Source organism: Megalopta genalis, chromosome 12 (assembly GCF_051020955.1).
Source record: "Megalopta genalis isolate 19385.01 chromosome 12, iyMegGena1_principal, whole genome shotgun sequence".
In the NCBI taxonomy this organism is placed as follows: domain Eukaryota; kingdom Metazoa; phylum Arthropoda; class Insecta; order Hymenoptera; family Halictidae; genus Megalopta; species Megalopta genalis.
In genome coordinates this window covers 6,610,663-6,637,135 of record NC_135024.1, presented here as the reverse complement: position 1 = coordinate 6,637,135, position 26,473 = coordinate 6,610,663, and the positions used below count along the sequence as shown (strand labels likewise).

General features: G+C 45.5%; 1 long non-coding RNA gene across 2 annotated transcripts; it reads right to left on the bottom strand.

Annotated features, from left to right (window-relative positions):
* Positions 1-684: 684 nt before the first annotated feature.
* On the bottom strand, positions 685-26,473 carry LOC143260390 (uncharacterized). Of its 2 annotated transcripts, XR_013034536.1 has the most exons (3): positions 26,356-26,473; positions 3,402-3,484; positions 685-3,324 (listed from the first exon to the last, which is right to left on the bottom strand). It is a non-coding gene; the product is annotated as an uncharacterized LOC143260390 (long non-coding RNA). The 2 variants fall into 2 exon arrangements; XR_013034535.1 differs by lacking the exons at positions 685-3,324; positions 3,402-3,484 and adding an exon at positions 4,411-10,675 and having other exon boundaries at positions 26,356-26,466.

The window sequence follows — 26,473 nt, the reverse complement described above, 5'->3', positions numbered from 1 at the left end:
CGACAGTAACCTATATTTATTCCGTGCACGAATTAGCCGGGCTCCGTTTATTATTTTCTCTCTAGAGACGACGATTAACACTATTTTAAGCAAAATCTGCTTTCGACCGTTTACACGAATTTTGTTTACTTCTGTAGAAGATTCCTTGTGGACAAATCAAAATCAAAGTCTTATTAAATCTTTGGTTAATATTTTATAAGCGAACTAAAAGGTGCCAAAGACCGAAAACATTGCAAATGAAATCTTCGCCCGTCTCGCTGAATGTTTATTGCATCGAACTGCGGACTTTTATGCAAAATACAAATTGTGTGTATAAGTTGTAAGAAACATGCGCTATGTCGACATTTGTTTCGTGCCTTAATAATTTCAACTAGCCGAAAATAATTGCGACAGTGCTCGCAAATTCTTCAAATGATTATGCTATCTTGCATTTGGTCTACTCGTTTCCGTCATAAACGCATAAAATCCGCAACCTACACACGATACAGAAAACTGTCCATTACCGGGGGATCGATTTGCCTATTTTACCCGCAAAAAGAGGGAAAAAAGACGAGAGGGTGTCCACACGGTGTTCCTAAAAGACCGTAATTACGAAGCGTGTCCGATCGCCGTCGATTCCGCGGCGTTTTAAAAACCGGCAGTAACCTATATTTATTCCGTGCACGACTTAGCCGGGCTCCGTTTATTATTTTCTCTCTAGAGACGACGATTAACACTATCTTAAGCAAAATCTGCTTTCGACCGTTTACACGAATTTTGTTTACTTCTGTAGAAGATTCCTTGTGGACAAATCAAAATCAAAGTCTTATTAAATCTTTGGTTAATATTTTATAAGCGAACTAAAAGGTGCCAATGACCGAAAACATTGCAAATGAAATCTTCGCCCGTCTCGCTGAATGTTTATTGCATCGAACTGCGGACTTTTATGCAAAATACAAATTGTGTGCATAAGTTGTAAGAAACATGCGCTATGTCGACATTTGTTTCGTGCCTTAATAATTTCAATTAGCCGAAAATAATTGCGACAGTGCTCGCAAATTCTTCAAATGATTATGCTATCTTGCATTTGGTCTACTCGTTTCCGTCATAAACGCATAAAATCCGCAACCTACACACGATACAGAAAACTGTCCATTATCGGGGGATCGATTTGCCTATTTTACCCGCAAGAAGAGGGAAAAAAGACGAGAGGGTGTCCACACGGTGTTCCTAAAAGACCGTAATTACGAAGCGTGTCCGATCGCCGTCGATTCCGCGGCGTTTTAAAAACCGGCAGTAACCTATATTTATTCCGTGCACGAATTAGCCGGGCTCCGGGCAAATAAATCTTAATACGATCCCCGGCGCTATACGATCTCTGCTGCCCTAAATACCCGAGCGGCCCGTGCACACGTGTCCCGATCGAGAGACGAGCAACTATAAAGAGCGATTCGACGGTTTATCAAAAGGCCCCATCGCGGTGTGCCCGGGGTCCGGACGAAAAGCTTTGTCCTTACCCGGCAGCGAAAGAGAAAGCAGATGAGCCTCGGGTCCGCCCGTGGCGGATCGTTACACGAAATCGGTCCCCGGCGATATTATGTGGTCGCGGGGGTGGGGAACGTTATAAAGTATATTTCGATGTATGGTGACCGGCGTGCAGGGATCGGCGGAACGGTAGCCGCGAACGGTAGCGGCTCGCGTCGGCCATATACGGCGGACGGGGGCACGGTCGTGCCGAGTCGCCGGTGAAAAATGCGTATGCAAATTAATAAGCCACGACCGAAACGGTCCGCGACACCTCCGAGAGGATTTTCTCGTCGGCGAACCGATCCAGAGCCGCAGGTAGATGTACCCCGATTCATCTGCGGCGATGTTGCCGCGACTTCCTGCTAGTCCGGCAGACGTTCGCCACCCACGATCGCTCGTGAATATACAATTTTGAAGTTGGAAGTCATGTACGCGGAGAAGATCGTTAATCGACCCGGCCGGCGCACTTAGATGAATCGCGAGATCTCCGAGCACGGCGTGCCTAACGCCTCGATGCATTATTACCGAGGCCGATAAACGTTCCTTTTGAGAACGCTCGCGGAAACCTAACTGCTTTTATGCGCGAATTTCCGTGCCCGCATCTTTTAATTCCGCGATATTAGTTATATATTATATTATTTATTATTATTTATTGTATATCTATTAATATTAAATATTATAATATATTATATTATTTAATGACGCGACGATTGTGCTGGAGTACGACGCGCCTATTTGTGATTTACTTCGGCGCGAATAAAACTTAATTGCGCAAATTATGGTGTAGAATGAAAACGAAAATTACGAACAGATATACTGCATTCTTGTCTTCTATTCTGTTTCCCAGCTACAACGATTAGAATTTCTCTGTCATTAAAAATATCTTGCAGTTAAAACACAACAAATTTGCACACTTCATGTGGTTACATATATTCCAATGATTAAGGTTTCATAACGAAAGATTAAAATGTTACTTGCGCTCAAATGAAATTAATAACATCGATATGTAATAGCAGCTCTTGCATTCGATATTTTAATCACGATTAAAAAACACGATATGAAATAATCGAAAGACACGATCGGATAATTTACTGCGATAACTTCGAAATCAAAGTAAAACGTTGCATAATTTGTGTCGATTAAAAAATAATTCTGCACTCCGGAAAGCATTTGCCTCCGCATTGAAACTATTAAACATTAATAATAAAGTCACAATTCGATCTACGAACAACAGACTAAAACGATCGACCGAATCTCGAGAATCAGCATAAAAACTCTATTATTCTTTAGGATCGCGGTTAAATTACAGTGAGTAAATGCACGGCCGAGATGTAGTTAGCAACAACATTTTCCGGGAACGACGGAGCGGAAAAGATTTCCGCCGGTACAATTCCGCCGGTATCTGATTTGAATAAATTTGAATAGTACAATGCGGAGGAATGCTACGAAATCAATTGTAATTGTTAATAATCGTAATACGGGCGCCGTGTCGCGGATGCGTTCCAGCTTCCCCCTTGTGTCTCTTTATAACCCCCGGTTCCCTTCTTGTTCACCCGGCGCAGTACTCGCCGGTCGTGATCTGGTTACATTGCTACCCGTTATGTTGAGAGTTCGGAGTACATTCTTACCCACTCCCCTCGTTCTGTGCATGCTCTCACCCACCGCGGTTCTACGTGCTCCTTTCCTCTCCTTTGTCACGGAATTTCTCTCTTTCTCCGGCTACCTTGCTGTTACAGCCGGTACAGGTACTCGGAATACGTACATCACCCCGGTCAGGCTCCCCCCTCTCTCTCTCTTTCTCTCTCTTGATTCGTCCATCTGAAACAATCCTTTGTATTAGCATCGAAGTCCTCACAGTTTATTCCAGTAGACAATTACAGGTTTTCAAGAAATACCTTGTCTTATGCGCAGGGGTGAACTTGGAAACAATATTATTTTCAAGCTAGAAGTGCATCATTCTTCATTCGTTAGCTTCTTTCTGAAAGTTACGGGAATATATCGCGATAATTTTTTATACGATTTTTCGTGCAGAAACAGCTTGAACGTAAAAATTCATTATTATTACCATGTGCATAACTCTTTGTAAAGTTGCATGTATTTCTAATTTTACGTTTCTTTTAATTTATCTTATCCAATCGTCACGATCGAATTGCAAAGATTTCAATTTGACAGTACAACGAATTAATGCACTTATTAATCTGCATCGATGCTTTTAAAGTTTCGTGAAACTTTAAATCTCGTAAATGAACATTGTTGCACTATTTCCGATCAATTAAAATTATTGAAAAAGGAAATACATTTTTATCTCATTTGTGTTTCTTAAAATTGACTTACGACATTTTTATTTTGCGGAAAGATCCGCGGTCTAGTCGTGAAATTTATAAACCGTAAATTAAGACGCCTGCCACACTCTCAGCAGCAAAAAATATTTGCGAACATCGAACAATATTATCGCGAGATTTCGAACAATCGAAAAGGGATCTTGTTTAAGCAATTCGTGCTTCCAATGCGCGGGGAATAAGCACGATGCTGCGGCTCTCGATTCCGAGTAAACCTCGGAGCCCGCCATTAGTGACAGGCGGAAGTTTCTTGCCGATTTTTTGCGGGCCGCGCGCGTCACAGAACGAGAAGGCCGGCGAACCGGGATCAAAGCGTGCACACCGATCAAGGGCACCGATCTTCTGCGTGCCCTTTTCCAGACAATTCGTTCCGCGGGATTATCCGGTCGGTATACGTCTGCCTCGAATCGTAATCAGAGAGATCGTTGTGCTCGTTTAGCGCGTGCTGCTGGCGAAACAACGTTTCTTTATTTGATAACCGACGCGAAACCTTCGCGCGAAGAAACAAATCAGTGGGCTGAGAACGATCTGCAATCTTCACGTCGTAAATATCTCGTCTTGCCGCCGAACCATTTAGAAGTTGCTCGACATCAAATGTGCATCTTCCGAATATTTGCTTCGCATTTCTCAATTTTTATTGGACATCAAATGTGCAACTTTTCTATTTTTTTACGTTTCGCTTCTCCAGTTTTACCGTTCACTGTTTACCGGACATCTAACGTGCAATTTTTCAATTTTTATCAGATATCAAATGTACAAGGTTTCGGTTTTTGTAAAACATCAAGTGTGCAATTTTGTAAATTTTACTAGACATTAAATGTTTCGCTTTTGAATCTTTCACTTCGATGAAACTTATTTATACAATAATGCAAATATCATCTATAGCATAACAGAGTTTCTCTATGGAGTTTCTTAAAGCATTGAAGCTTATAGCTGATAGCTTACATCATTTACAAGACATCAAATGTTTGCACACTCGAAAACTGTATGCAATTGTGCAAAGTCCAAATAATCACATAATCCTGTACGCTATCTAGTAAAATCGATTTTGTCGATTCAGAGGATATTGACTGGTTTAAAAGGCGACGTTTTACCGCATCGTGGAATTATGTTCTGTTTTTTGAAAGAGGAGTAAACAATAGCTGTCCACCTCACATCCTGTCACTGAGCTGTCATAAACCTGGTTGTGAACAGCTACTATGATCATACATACATATATACCAAGGATACGAGCTATGTATATTTAATTTTATCGAAGTCAGTAAATTCTCTCTAGAAGGCCCGGAGCTCGGAATTGAAAACGGTGATCGCCAGACACTCAGACACGATTATTCGAGCCTCGCGACTCGATTTCATAAAAACCGGGCAAGAAGGCAGCGGATGGTATGCCGGTGTACATTAATACGAATACATTTTTTATTTCCAATTTTTGCCACAGTTCGAAGGCAATTTGGAGTCCATATGTCACGATTCGGAGACAATTCAGAGGCCACGTGACACGATTCGAAGGCAATTCGGAGACCCAAACAGACCATTTTCTATTGTCTTCTGGGAAATGTCTTCTACGTCGCGTGCCGCATCACACGCTTCACCGACTCCGTCGAACCTTAGCATCGACGTAGCAATAAATTACATAGGCGTCGGACTAGCACTAGGAAAATCACAGCACCCGAAGTTTGGCATTCTACGGAGAATTTACTACACAATATAGCATTAGTCATACAATGTCGAGCCACACGATTAAAACGAACACGATTCCAATTATTTACGTCCGTCGACATGGTGCAAGAATAAAACGAAGTTCGCAGACAGTCCAACAACGTTGCACAAAAATTACAGTCAGCAGGTGCTGCCACTCCTAATGATGCAAACGCAGGCAGACGGGCGCGTTTTCGCCGACAAAATCGTCGGAACTGGTTCTCTCCGAGAAGAAGAGAACTGCTTCCACGAGAAGGATCTCGTAAAGTCCCGGACGAAGAATCGCAGGTCGCCACGAAAATTAAATCTCGATCCGCGGAACGATATTTATGGATCCGCGAGAGGGGCGAGGATCTCGGCGGGGGGATGCGCGAAGGGCGTAAAGCCGGTGGGGAGTCGTTCGGCGCGGGATGATTTTAAACGGCCGCCACCGACATCATTGTAAATATCAACGGCTATATGGCCTCATAAACAACCCCCTTACTAGGTCGAGAGCCGTGTCGTCTCAATCGGGGCCCTTTCAGCCGGTCGCGTCGCGGCGAGGCCTCGTTCCCGCAGCTCGCGTGCACCCCACTGTTCGCGCGGCGATACGCGCCCGGTGCCGGAGCGGATCGGGCTTTTTTAATAGCGCTCGTAAACGCGAAAGCCAGCCCCTTATCGGGCGCACTTAAACCGGGCGCGGATTCGAGCGTCATTAAAGGCGCGTACCGAATTTTTCGATCGACCCCGGGGCCTCGGCGGATTTCGACGAAGCCGTTCGGCGAGGCGGCGAGGCGACGGCTGCGCGCCTATCTTCCGATATCCTCGCGCGAACTCGCCGCGGGAACCTCTAGGAGACCGCGCGTATTCGGCCCGGGAAGAGTATAAAGTCCGCGGGCGAACGTTCCACGCCTCTTAATGAGCCCGCAGCGTATCTAACGATAGTCTCGTTCCATCAGCCCGTGGCCACGACCTCGTAAACCAAGTTATGGCTCGGTCCCGCGGGTTCAATCCGCGCCGGCTATTTCGGAGGGTGGAACGAGGCATATCCGAGCTCGCGGCCATAACTCCTCGCCGTGGCTCGCTCGTTTCCTCGCGGAGTTTAAACGCGGACCCCCTTATCGGTGCCGGAAACGAGACGCGCCGCGTCGATGGTGCCGCGCTAACCAGAGTTAAGACCGGCCACGGGCGCCGTTAACGAGCCACTGACGTATCTCGTTCTCGCGCAAACCATAAGGCGATTAAACGGCAGTTTGTTATAATTGGTATGGGGCATACCGTGCACGCGATTCCCCGTCTTTTCCACCCTTGCTGCCAGTCTTTCGCTGACTTTTGCTTCTTCCTGGTTCGTCTGCCTCGGTGTCCGTTCCTCGACGAACTCGATTTTCGGTCTTCTGTTCGAAATCAATCATAATTGTGCCGAATTACAATCGAATACAATACAATAGTCAGGGAATTGTAATTACGAAGTAATTCGATTACATTGAAATTTGATTATATTGTAATTCGTAATTCGGAACTGCAGTCAATTAAATTACAATGCAATTCGTAATTGCAACCGGAGTGTAATTACAAGATAGTAAGTGTTATAAATAGATCACATTAATTAAGAATTGAGAGATAATAATTTAATAGGTAATGTAATGACAGATGAAAATACGCAGAAGAGACAAAAATGTATCTTATTTCTTCAAAGTTTTTGGTTTTAAATTGAAGAACTTTGTTTTAATTACATAGTATTTCAATTGCATTATATTTCAATTACGTTGTATTCTAATCGTATTGTATTTTAATTACATTGTATTTTAATTGCACTGTATTTTGATTATACTCGCGATTAAAATAATTATCAACCGAATTCACTGAAAGGTTTGTAATTGATTGTATTGTAATTGAATTACGCGCGCGCGCGACGTGGTTGAATTACTATATAATTGAAACACAATACAATTAAATTGGGAAATTGAATTAGTACAATTGTGCATTGTACATGCATCTGTATCACAACGAAATTGAGAGCATTCTTGCTGCAACGTGTCTAAACTAAACAAAAAGAAAGAAACTCGCCTCCCAATTCAGATTTCGAGCTGTGAAAATAGAGTGTTGCATAAAGATCGTGCAGTTTAGAATGATCACAAACTGTTCCTATTTCAATCTCACACTTGAGCGTGTTTTAAACGTGTCTCTGAGATGCGTCGTAAACCACAAATAGTTTCTGAGCATTCTAAAAACGAAAGAAATAATGTGCTCACCTGGCATGCTGCGGTATCGCGAAGAATATTACTTTTGAAAAGAAAAAAAACAGGCTTATGGCTAGCAATTGGATGATAGACCTGCATAATACCGTGTGGGAATATTTGCGAAACACGCGAGCGAAGTATACGTGTAAATTATGCGCGGCTTTTCCGTATAGTTCCCATTTGTCGGACAACCGGTGCCGCGTGTTCCTGCCAGGGAAATTATCATGAATATTTGTCTTAATTACCAAAAAATGGATCGTAACGTAGTTCACGGACCGAGGGGCTTACGGATTCCTGGCCGGTTATTCTTCGAATTGAATATCCCAGGGCAGAGAATGAGCCGGCTGGCAATCAGGAACATCATAAAACCGCAGTTACAAGTTAGAATCCCATTCGGACGGACATGTGTCCCGATACAATCGTATATTCGAGCGTAATCGTCGAATCTTGCGTTCGCGGGACGCGATTAACGAACCTGGACCCACGTAGGAACGACGCTCGCTCGATTTAAAGGTGTAATAAACGAGCCACGGAGCAGCCATTCGGTTAGACCGCTTTGACATTCCGCGAGGTGTACGAGGACTCGTGATTGGATATTAAGAAACGGACCGGCGGATCAACGTTTTCGTTGGCGGGTTCGGTGACCGGGGACGCGTTCGCGAAACATCCCTTCCGATGAATGATCGTCGATTCTAACACTGTGGTTACCATGCGGAATCAAAATGTTTTCGTGTCGTTTCTCTTGAAATTTTCGACATCATAAGGGAGATATATACATCGGAAATAATTGAATAAATTTCGCAATTCCAGCATACATTGTGATAAATCCGAGGAGTAGTCTGAATAACTTCGGCGTTGACAATGCTTGTTAGGTTTAGTGTTGAGAAACGGTTTACCAAAATACACAATTTATCAGATAATATGTGCTTCGTGATATATAAAAGAACGAAAAAGTAATATAGAATGATTATAGTTACAAATAATGGTTACATTGTTTGTAGATTCCGCATTTTATACACTTGTGACGGAAATGAGTGCACGAAGCTTAAAAACGTAGACAGGTCTAAAGATTTGAAAAATGTCGATTTATCACTCTGCCTATGAAACTTGATGCACAACATTTTTATTTTGAACAAAGATACGGTCTTGCGAATTTTCGCACGAGGGTCTGGTCATATAAAATAATACTGCTCTATCACTTACGGTAAGTAGAAACGGTCAATCATGAATGGACGAATTTTCAGACAACGCGGTGTAACACGTGGTTACACTTTTAACGTTACATTAACAATATTTCCCAACGCAGGTTACGTAAAAATTGCTGCAAAAACAACGACCTAACGAATTCTTTGTATAAATAATTTTTCTAGCGAACCTCACAATTTATATTATTCTTGAACACATTTCCGCAACGTTCCAAAATGCACACAACTCAAAATGACATAATTTCATATCTCCGTTTCACCGAAGCGATTAATGAAGAACATAAAATTTCACGCGGCGTTTCTTCCTCCGCGAATTCGCGCAGAGCCTAATTACGTCACCGTAATCGGTACGGCTTGGTTAGGTAATAAGTAGTCCGCGGATTTTTACACAGAGTAAACATGTTTTGTAACTGTTGTAAAAAAACGCGAGAGCCATTTAGGAACATCTTCCTTTCTTTAACAATTTTATCAGAACGAAAGTAACATATCGATCCTCTCGCTCATTCCTGTAATCATTTCATTTTTTCAAGCATAAACACATCAAATCCGCGGTCTAGCAACAAATGATCTCCGACTAGCAAAATCTTGGTCGGACAATCGATATATTAAAGCGAGTTTGGTCATTAAACCATCCGCGAAACGGGTCGGGCCGATCCAGAATCGCGTCGAGCCTCGCCGAAAGTCGCGCCGTCCGAGGCGCCGATAAGTGAAAAGAACAGCGTGATTTTTTAACGGTGATCGGCTCCGGGGAAAAAACAAATTCCTTTCTCGGCGGCTGCAGGATAATAAACTCGGGTTTTTGTGGCGCGGTCGCGCGGCTCAGCCCGCTGGGAAAACGCACTCGGCAATAATTCCTAAGGAGTCGAGGCGTCGTCTCTCCGTCTCCGTTCCTCTGGCCGCGTTCGTAACGTCCGCCGCGTCAATTAAACCGTCCCGGGAGAAAACCGAGGACCTGATTTCGCCCACCCACGCGTAGGACGCGTAGAAAGTTCGTTCCATCCTCTGCACCGGCGGAGAAGCCGCTCCTCCGGCGCCGATCAAAAATACGGCCGGCGCGTCGCGCCGCTCCGCGGCGTTTCCTCTCGACGAATGCGAATCAGCCCTCGCCGGCTGTCGCAACGCTGGCCGTATTCATAATTTTTAATTAGCTGGACTTATGACCGGCTCCGTCCAGTACCATGCACGAGCCACTGCATCATCCGGCGGCCCGCCACGGGGGACATCTGTTTCCTTTTTCCCTACCTGTCGCGTCAACGGACGTCTCCGAGGACGGTCGCGTTCCATCGTCGACGGTCGCGTGGAAGACCCACCGAATCTGAAATTCCACCGTGCCACCGGCGATAAATCAACCACGCGAATAGAAACGTCCCCGGCGTTCCCTCGTTCGGACTTCTTGCCCGCAACGGAGCACTCTCTCTCTCTCCCATCATTTCACCCGGCGGAATTTATCGGCGACCGCGGCCACGAATTCAACCGATTATGCAACTGCTCGTGATCCGTTTTTCTTCCCCTCGTGTAGCTTCATTTTTTAGAAGGCCGCTCTCCGATTCCATCTATGCAGGTATGCACAGTCTTCGCCGTTTGTTTGAATACTCTTTAACCTTTCGCAAACCGGGCGAACGAAGCGACGCCCTGAACGTTATCCGTCTGGAGGTGTTTCGTCGTGTTTGTAACGAGGACACGGCTCGATAAGACAAACACTGATGTTCTAAAAATAAACGATTTATTATTAATGACGACAGTTTTAAAACCGCCGCGGTTAAGTCGAGCCCGCGTGGTTCGCGGAAAGTGAAGAGAGGATCATTCTCTTAGATTCTGAACGAGCGAGGCTATTTTCTATGAATAACACAAATGTACAAAACGTGTCGTAGATTGGATATAATTCTGTGATAAATAACAACGTAGATATATATTTTAGAAATACAGAGATATTTCCAATACGACATATTTCCATAAACGAGAGAAATAGAATCACGAATATATTCAAAATCTCAAATCGCAAAATGTCGCCCGTATCGTTGAACTCTACAAAATGTATTATTTAAATTTTTCATGTAAGTTCAGATAAGTCAGTACGATACCAGATTGACTTAGAACCTGTTCATTTAGCATACAGACTTGCACACAGTGAAAATGTAATCAATCACTTTCGATATAAAAGTGAATATTCTGAAGAACGTTCAACGAATTCTTTAAACGAAAGTATCTTTTCTTAGGAAAATCTGTACTCTCGCCGAAATTGTCACAGTTCCTCCGCGAAATCGGTTCGTAAAAATCCGAATACGAAGTCGGAGATGTTGCGCGAGGCGACGCGGAAATTCCCACGATGATAACCGGTCGCTGCGAAAAGCGGGAATTATGGAGGAATGCGACGGCGATCTTCCCGATCCCGGTCGGCTCGGTATTGAAAAATGCGTCCCTTGGGGACCAGGTCGATGGAGGACTTTTACCGTGGCCAGATTCACGGGAGAGGTACGGCTCGGCTGGCCGCGTGCTTTGCATTTCCTGCGTGCACGGCGAGCCCTCGCGCGCGTGCACTTTCATCGGCTTGCTGGATCGGCCCGGTATCGGAGTCGGCCGCGGAAGTCGGAATGGGAATAGGTGGTACTCGTATGAAATATTCGATCGAATGGGATCCCGCGGCGGACTGTGAGAACCGTGGCAACGATCGATCGCTGCGAGGCGGCGTGCTACGCGCGATACACGGATAAGCGGAGTCGGTATGACTTCATTGAAGCGTGTCAGTGGCCGATTATGAGAAATTCGAGAACGAAAAAAGGAAACCGGGCTGCGCCGATCGGGAGCGTGGTATCTGCCTCTCCTTAAATATTAAATTGCTTTTATCGGGCCACGATCGATCGAACGTCTCGCGCGGAGACCGAGACTGACGGCTTACACAGGGAAAAGTGAACCGTTTGATGGATAATTGTACCGTTACGGGCGGCAACCAAAGAATACGTGACATCTTTTGGAAAGCCAGTTGTAATGGCCCGTTCGTTTATCTGGAGCAGTCATCTTCTGTCTAATTTGTCAATCGGTTCGATGGTTCTCGAGTTTGACGGTTTCAAGTTGAAGTCTCGTTGTTTCAAACCTTTCATTTCGCATTCGTTTAAAATATACTAACTTTTTAATAATCAATTCTTAAATTTTCAATTTATCGTATTCTCAAGTATTCAAATTTTTAACTATTCAAATTTTCAAATTATCAACTTTTCAAATATTCAAATATTTGAATTTTTTTATTTAAGTATTTAAGAATTTTTCAATATTCAAATTAAAAAGTTTTCAAATTTTCAAGCTTTGAAATTTCAAACGTTCAAATTAGCAGACAATGTTCGCTCATGTGCTCAGAAATACTGGTTATGGAAAACGTATCCTTTTTTAACTTCCGAAGCGTAGCTACCGCGTTATGCAGGATCACAAATGAACCATCCGAATTGCAAGTTATTAAGTTGTCAGTTCAAATAATTAGCTGTCTATAAACTGTGAATTTTATGTGCTGTTTTATGTTGCGACAAAAATGCGTAGACACAAATCGAAGCTGTAGTAAGATCGCAAAAGGTCAAGGAGCGTCAACATATTACTACGAACTTACCCAAATTAACAACAAATGTAAAACAAATTCTTATCCTTCATCTATTTATTCCTAGTCTTCCACCTTTCGCAACGGCTGCAGAAAATATTCGCATTACACGAAAACCAGTAACCCTGCTACCTCTACATCGGATTCAATATAAATCCAATATCGGTCTCAATCCATCCGCGATTACCGCAATATCGCGAAACTCACCCGTCCCGCAAGGATTTAACAATTCGCATTTCCAATCGTCCATAGTTCGAGCTCATTTTACGCAAGTCTCTTATCCCTGCGTGTAATTCCGCAGCTGGCTTGACGCACCGCGTTCACAACCAATTAATGAAAACACTGTGTTTAAGTGCGCCCCACAAATTAAGACTCAATAACATTCTGAAAAAAAAACCTCGCGATCGTAATGGACTTGGCTCGCGTGGCGACCACACGGGAGAAACCAGTCTAGTAATCAATTTTAACGACCAACCTGAGTAACCCTAAGCCGGAGAAGCTCGGAAACGCGTGTCACGACGTCTACGGCTCGCGCAGCCTACCCGTGAAAATCTCCGGCTGGAATCTGGATCACGATGGATCCTCGTGACACCCATAGCCTAGACCCGTAACTCTTCCATGCATGATTAACGTTACAGTTTTACGAGGCGGCTTTATGCATCGCGGGGCCGGTGCTTTCGTAATTTGTTTCCACGTCCATTAGTGCCGCTGGAGCGGCGCGGAGGGAAGAGAAAAAGAATGAGAGAGAGAGAGAGAGAGAGAGAGAGAAAGAGAGAAAGAGAAAAAGAGAAAGGGGGAGAGAGAGGAAAAGAGAGAGAGAGAGAGAGAGAAAGAGAAAGAGAAAAAGAGAAAGAGGGAGAGAGAGGAAAAGAGATAGAGAGAGAAAGAGAAAAAGAAAAAGAGGGAGAGAGAGGAAAAGAGAGAGAGAGAGAAAAAGAGGGAGAGAGAGAGGGCGAAAGGAGGGCTGCTTTCACGCGTGCGTTCCCGCCCGCGTATTTCATCACCGGTGTCCACCTGCGCGTCACGTTCTTTCCCGTCATAATATCGATCTTATCAACGGCGCGTCATTATCCCGGTGTCCCGTTAGATTCGAATCTCTCGAACGGGACCTTCCCTGGCTCGCCGGAATATTCACGAAAGACGGGGCCGAATGTCGCGGCGCGGCCGCGTCGCGCAATTACGCCTTCGTAATTGGCGGAGCGCCGATTGCCTGGTGTAATTAGCGATCTCGGGTGCTCGGCGGTGGCCGGGGTGGGGCGCGTTATCGATAATTGCTCGGCGCGAAACGGAATTTCGCGAATATTGCCGCGCGACCATCCCCGACGAATACTGATTTCTCTGTCGAAATTCTTCGATGCCCGCAGATACACCGGCCGCGTACGCTTCTCCGTTTTTCTCTTTGCCGCGGATCGGTCTGGAAATGTTGGCCCGTAATTAGCGAGAGAGCTTCGGAGATAACGACCGATTAAATCGACGTATTTCGCCGAATCCGCCGCGATGACTGGCCGATCGATGCTCGTCGATCTCTCTCTCTCTCTCTCTCCCTCTCTTTTTCTCCCTCTCTCCCCCGTCCGCAGAAGTTCTTCTGTTTACGTCCGCGCAGGGAACTACGGGATTTTATTTGCGGCGCGAGTGTATCGTTATGAAAATGTCAAGCTGTAATTGGCGACGGAACTGTTAATACCGCGGTGATTAAAGCCGCGATTAAATTCGATCAGCAGCGGTGACCGTATTGCGTCGCGTTATTGCAACATAACACACCGGCGAGACCGTGGTCGTCGCGTTGGGAAAGGGACGACGGATTTTCGAGTGGATCCTCATTACGTTACGAAACGGACGGGATGACTCTCGGAACAACCGATGCTCGTCGCCGTAAGTTGATCGGTGATCCTCCGACATTTCTGAAATTCTTTGACCTCGCCGGTGTTACGATCGCGCGATTGCGTGCCCGGCGATTCGCCGATCTCCATGAGATTTAGTGCCGAGATTACTAGTTTATACGGGCGCGGGTGCGCGGTTTTATAAACCTTAGGAGACATCGTATTTTCCTAGCACATAACCGTTGCCCCGGTATCGCACGGTGCTGCGATAGTTTTCAGTCGAATTTATTACTCGACTTGGAAAATGTAAAGGTACTTTGTAACAGTTACAGCCGTCCGCTTCTCAGATTTTTCGATTATCGCCGATAGTAGAACCGTTACTACTCTTAGCTATCAGACAATGCTCCAAATCTGCAATACTAAAGTATCGAACGCGCTATTTTAGACTATCATTGAAGCGGGAACTTCGAAATAGAAATGTTAACAGCCAAATAAAATGTCATCGCTCGAAGAAACTGTCTCTTAACCAGTTAACTGTGGCGCCTTCTTTTCAAAGTGCGCATCTATATAGGGTGTCCCAAAAATGTCTCGCAATCCGAAAGTGGCGGGTTCCTCAGGTCATTTGAAGCAACTTTTTCCTTTACAAAAATTTTCTCCGAGGCACGGTTAACGAGTTATTAACGAGAAACAGTGACCAATGAGAGGCGAGCTCAGCTGGCGCGAGGCAACCGAGCCAATGAGCGGAACTGGGCTTCGCGCGCTGGTTGGCTGGGCCGCCTCGTGTCAGCCGTACTCGACTCCTATTGGTCACTGTTTTTCGTTAATAACTCGTTAACGGTGTCCCGGAGAAAATTTTTGTAAAGGAAGAAGCTGCTTCAAATGATCTGAGGAACCCGCCATTTTCGGACTGCGAGACATTTTTGGGACACCCTGTCAAACACAGAGTAAGTATCGCTGTTAAAATGTTGGATCAAAAAGACGGTTTTATGTTATAAAATTAACAATTTTATTACTAATATTTACTTATTCACTTAACACTAACATATACTTCATACTTTTTTCATATTATTTTTATAACAATGTAAACACCTTCATGTAGGATTGGTCTCAAAATATTTTAATCTTGAAATTTGAGAATATGTTTTTGTTTTCACTAAAATTACAATTTAAATAGCCAATGGTCACTACTTTTTACATACGACGAGTATACTCGTCATGACACAAAATACTGTCACTTCTCTATGACAAGTATACTCGTCAAACACAGCTAACTGGTTAAGAACTTGGCACGCAATTAATGTGCAACGAACAACAAGATAATGTTTACAGCTACGAATCTGCCTAATTAAAAGGATCCTCGGTCCAATGGTTTAGATACAAAGTCCGTTCCAGATACCAGAATGCGAAGGAGGATTTCGAAAAACTGTTTACTGGAACATGAAAACACATAGCGTGCTATATCTGGGGAACCTGAGATTTTCTGTTATTAACACTTGACCTGTCAATCCCTAAATACAACTAACCTACATTGTTTTATAGCAATTGCAGGATCGGATTTAATTAAACCACGCATATTATCAATGATAATATACGCTTCGGTAAAGAAGCTTGTCACGGAGTGTCTCACAAAATCGCATCTACAACTTCAATATCGGTGAAACAGAGACTGGTTTCGATATTTCTAATTTCAAGCGTTTCTCTTGATTTCAACAGAGCGTATAAATTAAGTTATCGTAACTAGAAAGCTGTCGCGGAAACGATGTGCGCAAATGAAAATGTCATCCTCACTTTCATAAAAAATCAAATTCCTTCCTCGCATTTTTATCATTGGAAGCCACGCTGCAGTGCTGGCGAAGTTCTTGCCATAAACACCTCACCCGGATTCCCAGCATTTAAATTGCAGGCAATAATAACGCCATTACGAAAACTGTAAGACCGATAAAACCGCAACACCTCGCTCCGTTTCTCGATCGTGTTACAATTTCCTTAGCGGCGCACTGCATCCTTGAAACCTCAACGGGCAGAAGTTCATTACTGACGGCGATCCGCATCGATTACGTGAACGTATCGCGCGTCAACGCGTCGGTTTCGATCGCGGCGGCTAATTATCCGGGATCGGTGGTTGCACCTGAGAGGACGGTCTCGCGCGGCGATGGAGGTCACCGAGGTCGTTCGACGGAGAAAGGTGGCGGCGGTGGCGGCGGCGACGGCGGCGGCGGCGGTTCACCTGGTTGACCGGGATCGAGAAAAAAGTGAAAAAAGGAAAGGAGGAAGAGGAGGCAGCTGAGAAAAAGGCGACGACGATCCGCGCGCCTGTGGAGGAACGTCTCTCGGCCCGTTCTAATTACCGGCTCGGGCCCGAGCGAACCGTAACGAGGCATTTATGCGAGGCTCATGGCGACACGACGCACTATGCTCCGCATTCGGACGAACCTGACCAGAATTCAATATTCTGACCTCGCATTCCTAATTTCACTAATTATACGGACTGTCCCGTTTAAACGAGACACCTAATTATTTTCTTTAGACATTTTCGCCGGTTAAATCTCTTCGCTTGAAAGTCATCGACGGACATTGTCAACGAACAACGTTAACGCCACATCCTCAACGAACAACTTGAACGAAAATCGTCAACGAACATCGTCGACGAACATCGCCATCGTTAAGAAACATCCCTGATGAACATCGAGATCTAACATTGTTAACACACATCGTCGGAAAACATCGTCGACAAACGCTATCGACAAACGCCAACAACAAATATCGTCAACGAATATTGTCTACGAATATCGATATCGAACATTGTCAAAGAATATCGTCAACGAACATAGTTAATAAACATCTTCAACATACATCGTCGGCAAACGTGGTTGACAAAGGTCATTAGAAAGCACTTAGAGGGTTCTTCGTTGGCCAAGCATCGAAATTCCGGCCCGGATTTTCCAAATGTGGAGCAGTATGCGGTCAGGATGAGGCCCGCCGGGGAAAACGAAAACGAGCAGGGTCGGGGCCCTCGGCGTACACGTGTTCACTGATCCGTGGCCCGGGCCCTGCGTTGTGCAATCACGCGGCGGATGACCTGAAAAGAGGAGCAACCGTCGGATGAGACGGACCGCTGATCGTTTTTATGCGGAGAGCATGCGTGCGTCTTCTGTTCGGCGCATCCACGCCGATGTTGGGCCCCATTCGGGCCCGTTACCGAGCTCGCACAATTAGCCGGCTCCCGTTTGCTTAATTAATGACCCAGCCCCGCTTAACGATGACGATTTTTTCGATAGTGAAATCGAAATTGCGAAACTCACTTTCCGCCGCCTTTCATTTTTCAGCGGCGTCCTCTCCGCCCCTCCCCGAGCACCGCCGCGGAACCTTGCCCGCATTTTTGCCCGTTTCCAGAGCGGACGATCCGCTTCTCTGTTCGAGTGCTCAGGTTTTCATTCTGCGAACGTGTATCTCGTTTCTTTATCTCTAAGGGTGTATTTTACGTTAAAAGGAGATTTTGTTTCTTTAGTTGCTGCGTCAGTTTGTTGCGCTTATAGTTTGCTTTGATGAATTAGAAGAATTTAAAAAGGTTACCATATTCTTTGGAACTCGTTAAATTTAATTTTCATTTTGAATAAAGAGATCCGCAGTCAAATAACGACCTTCTGAAAATAAAAAGTTTTGTTTCGACAAAAAAGAAATGTTTGTGGATTTATTTACACTTAAAAATAAGATTATACGAACACAGGATTATATTTTTCGGAATTTTGAGATTTCTCTGGACATAACGTGGTCCTCCGAATTCTCGTAGAACGTTTCCGGAATCACGAATTACTCGGTTCTCCTCGACACAACAATAATAATTACCGTAGTTCGAACGAGGATCCCCGGCGAAGCACGGAAAGTCCAATAAGAAAACGATATGTCACGTTGCGTAAGAAAATGCCCGCTTGCCTCTGACAGTGCAATCATTTATCAACTCGTAAAAGAAAACGAGTATGTCGGCGGACAATCGACGAAACAGGATTTAATCTCTTAAGATTTTCTGTCAAGCATACATTAACGAGTCATTTTTCTGCTGGCAGCCGTCTTCGTAAAAAGAAAAAAAGAAGATTGCTCGCAAATTGATATCGGAATAAAGGAGCTAGTTATTCAACTTTCTCAGAAGCGTTCTACGAGAAGAATAGCGTCGCGACTCGTCGATCGTTGGAAATATTATTGCGGAACAGAGGCGGCGAACGTTCCAGGAAATAAATAATTAGGTAACAAGAGTTGCTCGGTCGCGGATCAGGCATTTCCGAGGCTGGAAGGTACATGCTCCGATCCCCCGTGTCGTGTCACGGACGTATAGATCTTCGTTTCGGGCGAGCAGTAAAAAGATACGGGCCACTAAAGTCCGATGTCAACGAGCTACAGCCACTTTTCGTACCATTACCGGGTTCTTTCGATACCGAGGGGACGGGAAACGAGCGGTCCCCCGTAATATGCCGTTAACGCGGATACGTTCGGAACCTCTAAAACCGACTATAAACCGAAATCGATTTTGAATATCCGTTTTTAATTCACGCTTACGACCTCGAAGATAAGCCCCGCGCCTTCATGGCTCGCCGGCCGCGAACTAATGCGCCGGCGACTGCGAACGAAATCGTGCTATCCGCCGTTCCACTATTTATGGTTCATCGGAGTGAATTAATGCCGAACCATTTCTAGTTTCCTGAAGTATTAAGGCAACTGTTCATTCGCCGAGCCGTCGGTCCTCCGAGCAGGAAATTTCACGCTGGAAAAACAGAGTCTAGAATTAAGTGAAATAAACCTCGCGGGTCAGACTTTCTGGAATGCCGTAATGAACGTTCTGCCCGCGGAGCAATTAAAATGAACCTTTATTGTGATTTACCCGCTAATCGGTTCCAATAAAAGCGGATAGAGAAACATTCGTTGCTGGAAAGGTGATTGGAAATTACTGCTCAGGCGCAATAATTCATTAGCGGGCGCAATTTAAAACAGAAATTAAAATAATTGGAGACCGTTCGTATATTATTTTCAACGTGTCTAAATCGTTCAAGAAAGTACAAAGTGTTTACGCGGCTATTGCAACTCGTGCAGACAATCGTGCGAAACATATTTTTCAATCGAACTGACGTAAAACTATTCCGCGATTGCTTTTAGAAATGAATTTCTACGATAATACTATATCGTACAATAATGATCATTTCTCGATTTCTAGACACTCTCGGCGATCAAATCGTAAACAGATTCCGCGTGATTTTTTTTTAAGATCGCGATGGCCGCCGTCGCAGACCTGAAAGCGCCTAATCACGAACAAATCTTCGGAGTAAAGGACTCCGCGGAGTAGACATTCCCGACAGCTTGTTTTCCCTAATGTCCAGGATACGGTGGTGGCAATGCGATCGATCGTAAAAGCTGGATCGTATACAGAGGATTCTCTCGGGTCACGAGCATCACGAGCTGGCGTCGGTAGCGAACGTGGTAGTCGGCCGGGCTGAATCATGCCTGCATCGTGGTATACGGGAGTCAATTGGACGGTTACGCCGTCCTGGGACGAAGGGAGCAGCCACGAATGGAAGCGCCCTCATCTTTACGACAACGCGACCTCGTAACTCCCGACAACCTCCCCCTTGTCCTGCCCTCTTCCTCCTCGCCCCTTCGGAACCGGAGGATCCTTTACGGTTACCTCGACTTTACTGTTCTCCGTGTCGTGTATGAATGTGCGGTATCGCTGTTTGATCTCTCCATCCGCGGGAAAAGAGGCGGATTGCCTGGATAGACAGCTCGGAGGGGTCCACGGTTCGCGTTGGTGCTCTGGAATTCGCGTATCAGCGCGAAAATTTAATTTTCTGCATTGAGAAGTGAGGATAAAAAAGGTGGCAAGCCTCTGAAGTACGTCGCAGTAAAGAAAATAGTTGGAAATCTTTTATACATCTTAGCTATAGCAGTTCATGCTGCGCACAGTTTGATCGTTGCTTGCGATGTTGATGTCTAAAAGAGAATTGTCCTCTTTCTATTGAACTATCCCCGAAGTTTAAACATATTCTACTGCGAGAAATTCTTTGGTTTCGAAAAGGCGATTGAAAAATGCAAAAATTTGTACGGCAATCATTGTACAGTAGACAGTTACATGCTTTGGTATATATGTATATACTTCCAAATACAACATAGACACCGAGAAAATATTCATAAAAAAGTGATCAAATACGTTCAATAACTAGACTGTGCATTTTATGCAGGTACAAGAAAAATCAGTAGATCAAATAAAAACTATCAGAGACATTTAAACAATGTGAAAATATTATTATATTACAGTAATGTCTCTCGAACTGACGCTCAGATCGTGTACAAAAATGGACAATTTGGGAAGAGGAGGTACAATTATTCGAGCCTTGCAGCTCATTTCTATAGTTGTTGACAATTCGTAACTATAAAAATGAACCGCAAGGATCGAATAACCGTATCTCCTCTTCCTAAATTGTCCATTTGCGTGCACAATCTTAGCGTCAGTTAGGGAAACATTACTGTACTGCGAACTCGATGAAATGATTACAGAAAGAAATCAATGTCTACGTAGATCTTGCATCTTGTAATTAACGAAGGCAATTTTTATCTGACACAAAGATCTGCGGTGTAGCCGTAATAGCCCAATTATCTCGAAAACAAAGCTTCTCGCAGCCAGGTTACTCGAAGTCCCGGAGAATCGAAAATGGCACGGCGCGGCGCGCCGGTTCCATCGATCGTTAAGGGAACGGTCTTGGAATAACGAATCGCAGTCGGACGAGGTCATAGCGCGCTAATTATTCTTAATAGAAACAATATACGATGGCAAGCGTTTCCTAACGCTCGGCCGGTCGCACGACAAACAAACGAGCACCGCCGCCATTAATCAGCCCACGGAACCTCCGCGAGCAATAAAGTACCCGGGACCTAAAAGTGGCGGCCGTTCGAGCGCCGCGGCTCAAAGTGCTCTCGGGATATTCAATATCGAGGCAAGCGAGCGTAACGGCGAGATACTATGCAGACTATACTATACGGATACAGACACGCCGTGGTTCGAAGTTGCACCGGCAACGGAGTGTCGAAGCCGCGTAATGAGTACCGGTACCGCGAGAGGTCGAAGCCAGCGAGCCGCGGCAGCGCTCGTGATCGTGCCGTGCCGTGCGAAAACAAGTGCCGATCGCTCCAATTACACTGGGTCCCGATACCGGGCCCCGAGTGGAAGGGTCTTCGCGGGTACCCGGAGGCGTCCGCGCAACATAAGGCTCCTCGACTGCCAACAAGAGCTACGCGAGCCCGTGGTTACACGCTACTCGTGAGCGTTGCGTCGATCCTCGACACTGGTCCAGGGCCCCAGGATCAGGCTACTTGCGGATCAGACGCGTGTGTGAGTAGAATTGCTGGGAACTTCCGGAGGGTGCAAGGAAAGACGATATACCGATGCCAACGGTGTCTTACAGAGTAGCTTCGCTATTTTTAATTCCACGCTCGTTTTCGATCTACGCTCAAATTAACCCCTCGCGCCGCCATTTCTTCGACAGCTACCTTGTTGAGCACATATACGCTCTTTGCAGTAAAGCTATCATGACCGGCCTGCAGATTTTATGCACTTGTGACCGGGAACGCTATATCGAATTGCAACCAGTTACTTAACAGTGAAGATTTAAAGAATTTAAAGATACGCATCAATCATTTTTAGTGCTCGTTAGTTTAATCATTTTTCTAATAGGGCGAGATAATTTCTGTTTATCGTATCTTTCCATTTATTTTCATTCCTAAATTTTGATAACAGAAGATTGTATTTGAAACAATCTGAAACCTTACTTTTAGAATAAGGTTTCAGTCTTATATGAGTACACAGGGTGTCCCGAAAATGTCTCACAATCTGGAAATGGGAGGTTCCTGAGGTCATTTGAAGCAAGTTTTTCCTTTGCGAAAATTTTTTCCGAGGCTTCGTTTACGAATTATTAACGAAAAACTCTGACCAATAAGAGGCGAGCTCGGCTGGCGCGCGGCGGCCCGGCCAACGAGTGCACGGAGTCCAGTTTCGCTCATTGGCTCGGCCGTCTTGCGCCAAATGATCTCGTCTCTGATTGGTCACGGTTTTTCGTTAATAACTCATAAACGAAGCCGCGGATTGCATTTTCGCTAAGGAAAAAGTTGCTTCAAATGACCTCGGGAATCCCCTACTTTCGGATTGCGAGACATTTTTGGGACACCCTGTATATGTATATTTTATATGCACATAATGTCTTAACACATATTCGTCCGCATGACGAAAATTCGTCATTTCGCAAACAATCACCAATAGCCAAACGACGAAAATTCGTCATTTGTGTATTACAGAAAATAATTGATTCTTGTTCTTTTAATTCTCATTAAAACCAACAAAGCGTACACCAAAATTCCATCCACCTGGCAGACAAAATTATGATTTACGTAAACACAAATGCGTTAAAATAATGACTGCAGGAAAATTACCTGACGAATATGTGTTAAGGCATATATCTTAGAAGCACATAATTGCCAGAAATTCTAGGATAACACTTCAGAAATGACTAACTTCTTCGGAGCACCGGACAGTACCTAGTTCACAACAATTATTAGTTACTATTACTGTTATCATCATTATTATATTAGAAAAATGAAAATTAACTTGCCTATCGTAATAAATTGAAAAGAGAAGTCTCTACGTAGCCGCTGTTTCTCACGGTCGATGCAGATCATTTTCGTTTTATACGAAGACTCTCTACAGTTTGTTGAGACCATCAATTCTTGCGATATTCACGGAAGATTCTAATGGATTTACAGATCGGACTGCGGTCCGCTGGATGATCCCGAGGATCGCGTCGGCGCGCGAGCGTCCACTAAATCACGCGTACCAATTACCTCGAATATCCTCCGCGCGCGATCCGCTCGCGGATTCTCGCCCTCGCGCAGCTGCGCTCTGTGTCAACATCGTCTGCTCGCAGCGGGTGAGTCGACGGGCAGGAATCCCTTCCGATAAGTAGAGGAACGGGTCCGGAATTCTGCGGGCTGGTACTCGCCGCATGTCGTTCGGCGTGCACGTACCCGCGGGTACCCACGCGCGGGTGCGTGAAATGTTTTGCGACGCACCGTGAGGCATCTCGCGCTAGCGTGGAATTCTCGATCTTCCGAAGAAACGCCGCGGGAGAGGATCCAGAGAGAGAGAGAGAGCGTGAGAGAGAGAGAGAGAGCGTGAGAGAGAGAGAGGGAGGGAGGGAGAGAGGGAGCAGAGGCAGGCGGAACAACAAAAGCGCGGAGGAAGGATCCTCCGGCACTCGAGAATTCCAGGTGGAAGGTAGTCCGCTCTATATATATATCAGCCGGACGGGAGACATATTTCGAATGCGTCCTATTTATTTATTTTACCCGTGGAGAAGGAAAGGGGTCGCGCGGACACGCTCGGCCGGAGATTAAATTCTCCCTACGTACCGCGAGCGGAGGGTTAAGTTATGCATCTCGGTCGGTCCCTCCCTCGCCCCGGGGACTTATCTTCGGGGCATCTTCTCTTTATACACTTAGATGGCACCGGTGAGCCGCGGTGAACCCTTCCCGACACGGAATGCCTTCGCCCTGCGGAGCCCGCTCGCTTCGCATCCGTAAATCACGGATTAAATAAAATAGCTTACTCGCCGGAGTCAAATGAGATGTCAGCGCCGGGGCCCACCGCCTTCGCCCGTGCCCTCCACCAAATTACTCTCGCTTCCAGCCCCCGCCGGTACCCCTCGTACATCTTCCCGGGCCCGACGAACGCGAAACACGCACCCTTCCCGCGACAGATGGATCCGACGCTTTCTTTACCGGGAAACCGGTGATCCGACTTAACGAGACTGACCCGTGGTTAATGGCAGCCGGTATTGGGACCTCGGGGCCCCGATCGGATCGAGATATTGCTTACTGTTGTCCCCGGACTCGATCCGACCGAACGGACTCGGCTCGATGCAGCACCATTGGAAATCAACCTTTGTCTAAGCTGATCTTTCTGTGAGATCATGTTTGGTGGCATTAATCCTGCAAAGAGGAAGCAATTTATCTGGGTACCTAATTGTTTTCTTTACGTAAGCTCTTAAGACGGTCTTCCGACGGCGGTCTTTAAGACGTAAGCGGCAATCATCCTGGCTTAATGGTCGCCATTTTTATCGTGCTCCTCTGTAGCTGGGTCGACTTTGATCATACGTTCTAAAATGTCCAGACGTCATCCAGATCTAGCCTGGCCAAGGTGAAATCGAACAACAACGTATGCGTTTTAACGATGAAATTATCGTCAAGTCGAATTGAAATTGGGCTCACTGTGCTCGACGAATTTTTACGTACGTTATCTATAAAATCGAGCGTATTTTCATGAATACAGTAATGTCTCCCTAATTGACGCTCAGATTCTGCACAAAAATGGACAATTTGGGAAGAGGAGATACAATTATTCAAGCCTTGCAGCTCGTTTTTGTAGTTGATGACAGTTCGTAACTATAAAGAACCGCGAGGCTCGAATAATCGTATCTCCTCTTCCCAAATTGTCCACTTTTGTGGACAAACCGAGCGTCAATTAGAGAGCCATTGCTGTACTGTGAATTTGGTATCGAAACTTTCGTAACCTTGAAAACAAAGGATCTTACGCAAGAAGCTCTCGCGAATCCTTCGCGAAGGCTACCAAGACGTCTCCTTTTTTATTCGACATTCGAACGCCGGAATTAATATAAATAACAGTATTGGAGAAGAATCGCTGCCACGTAGACGGAAACGACGAGCAAACGAAGACAGTGGAACGGCATAGCCGAAGAAGCGTCGTCACCTCGGCGACCATCGTCATCGGCGTCTACCTGCCGCGGCAACTATCGAGAGAACAACGTGCGAACAGGTCGCGCCGGCGTCCCGAAGATTACAAATGTAGCGTTGACCCTGGTCGTTCCAGGGTCACGTGAGCGCTCCAAATTATATGGAGCGAGTCGACGGATGGCCAGAGCACGCCGCGGACGTGATGGCCCGATCGTGGCTAGGTCATCAGCCGCTTACCAATCGGTGTGCGGCACACGAGCGATCGACGTCTCCTGGACTCGCGAGGCGATCTACACCAACACATGGACGCGAAAGCCGACTGGTCCCGGTGTATCGATGACTCGCCGATGATAACCATACGAGATACGCTCGGCGATGATGACGATGATGAAAGGTGTCCGGGACGCGTGCTTTCCACATCTAGATCAGACGACCTTTGCTCTCGATTAACCTGACCGCGCGGTTCCGGTGGGCCCCGAACGATACCCTCGTCTGTTCGACGTGCTGTCTCGACGACGACCGGTTGCGGACGTCCTTTGCGCGCTTCGAGGATTTATATAGTTACCGGTGAAACGTCGAGTAACTCGCGATGCTAAAATTTTAATCGAGTGAAAAAATTGGGGAAGAATGATTCTCACGCATCTCGAACGATTCTCAAATTTTATTTTTTCGCGATCTGCTTCCAGAAAGGAAGGCCTAGAGACGAGTTAATTGCGTTGTTTACTGGATTTTTATTAAAAACGGCGTAATTATACTGAAATGTGAACTTGGTTAAACTTTTCCTTGGGAGTTTCTATTTTGTTTTATTTTCCAGTGTAGAATGCAGTGGATTTTGTCCAGAATAGCCCAAAAATCGAAGTCCTGTATCTAGAAATGTAATCAAAATAAGCCCTGAATTCATTTGTTAAAGGATTATGCGCGTCCAAAGATGACGTTCATGTTCCTCGATGACACGTTAATAGAATGACAAATGCCTTCATATTTCGCAGACTGTAATAAATCTGAATAATCGGAATAAAATAAGCAGCTGTCGTTTCATTGCTCTCCAGAGATCAACGAGAACGTTCATCGATGTTGAAAAATGCTATGAACATTTTAACTACTATAAAATAGATACGACGAGACGGTAGAGTCTCTCCTAGAGCTAGGCGTCTCTCGCAGAGTCAGCCTGGAAAGTGACCTTAAAGGTCAAAGGTGACCAACCTGATCAAAGAGGACGGGAAGTGGACCACGAAGATGAACGCAGCGAAATAGGGTGGCTGGCGAGGCCCGAGACTATCCCATCCATCCTCGGCAGCCTCCATCGCGCCCGGGGGCTCGT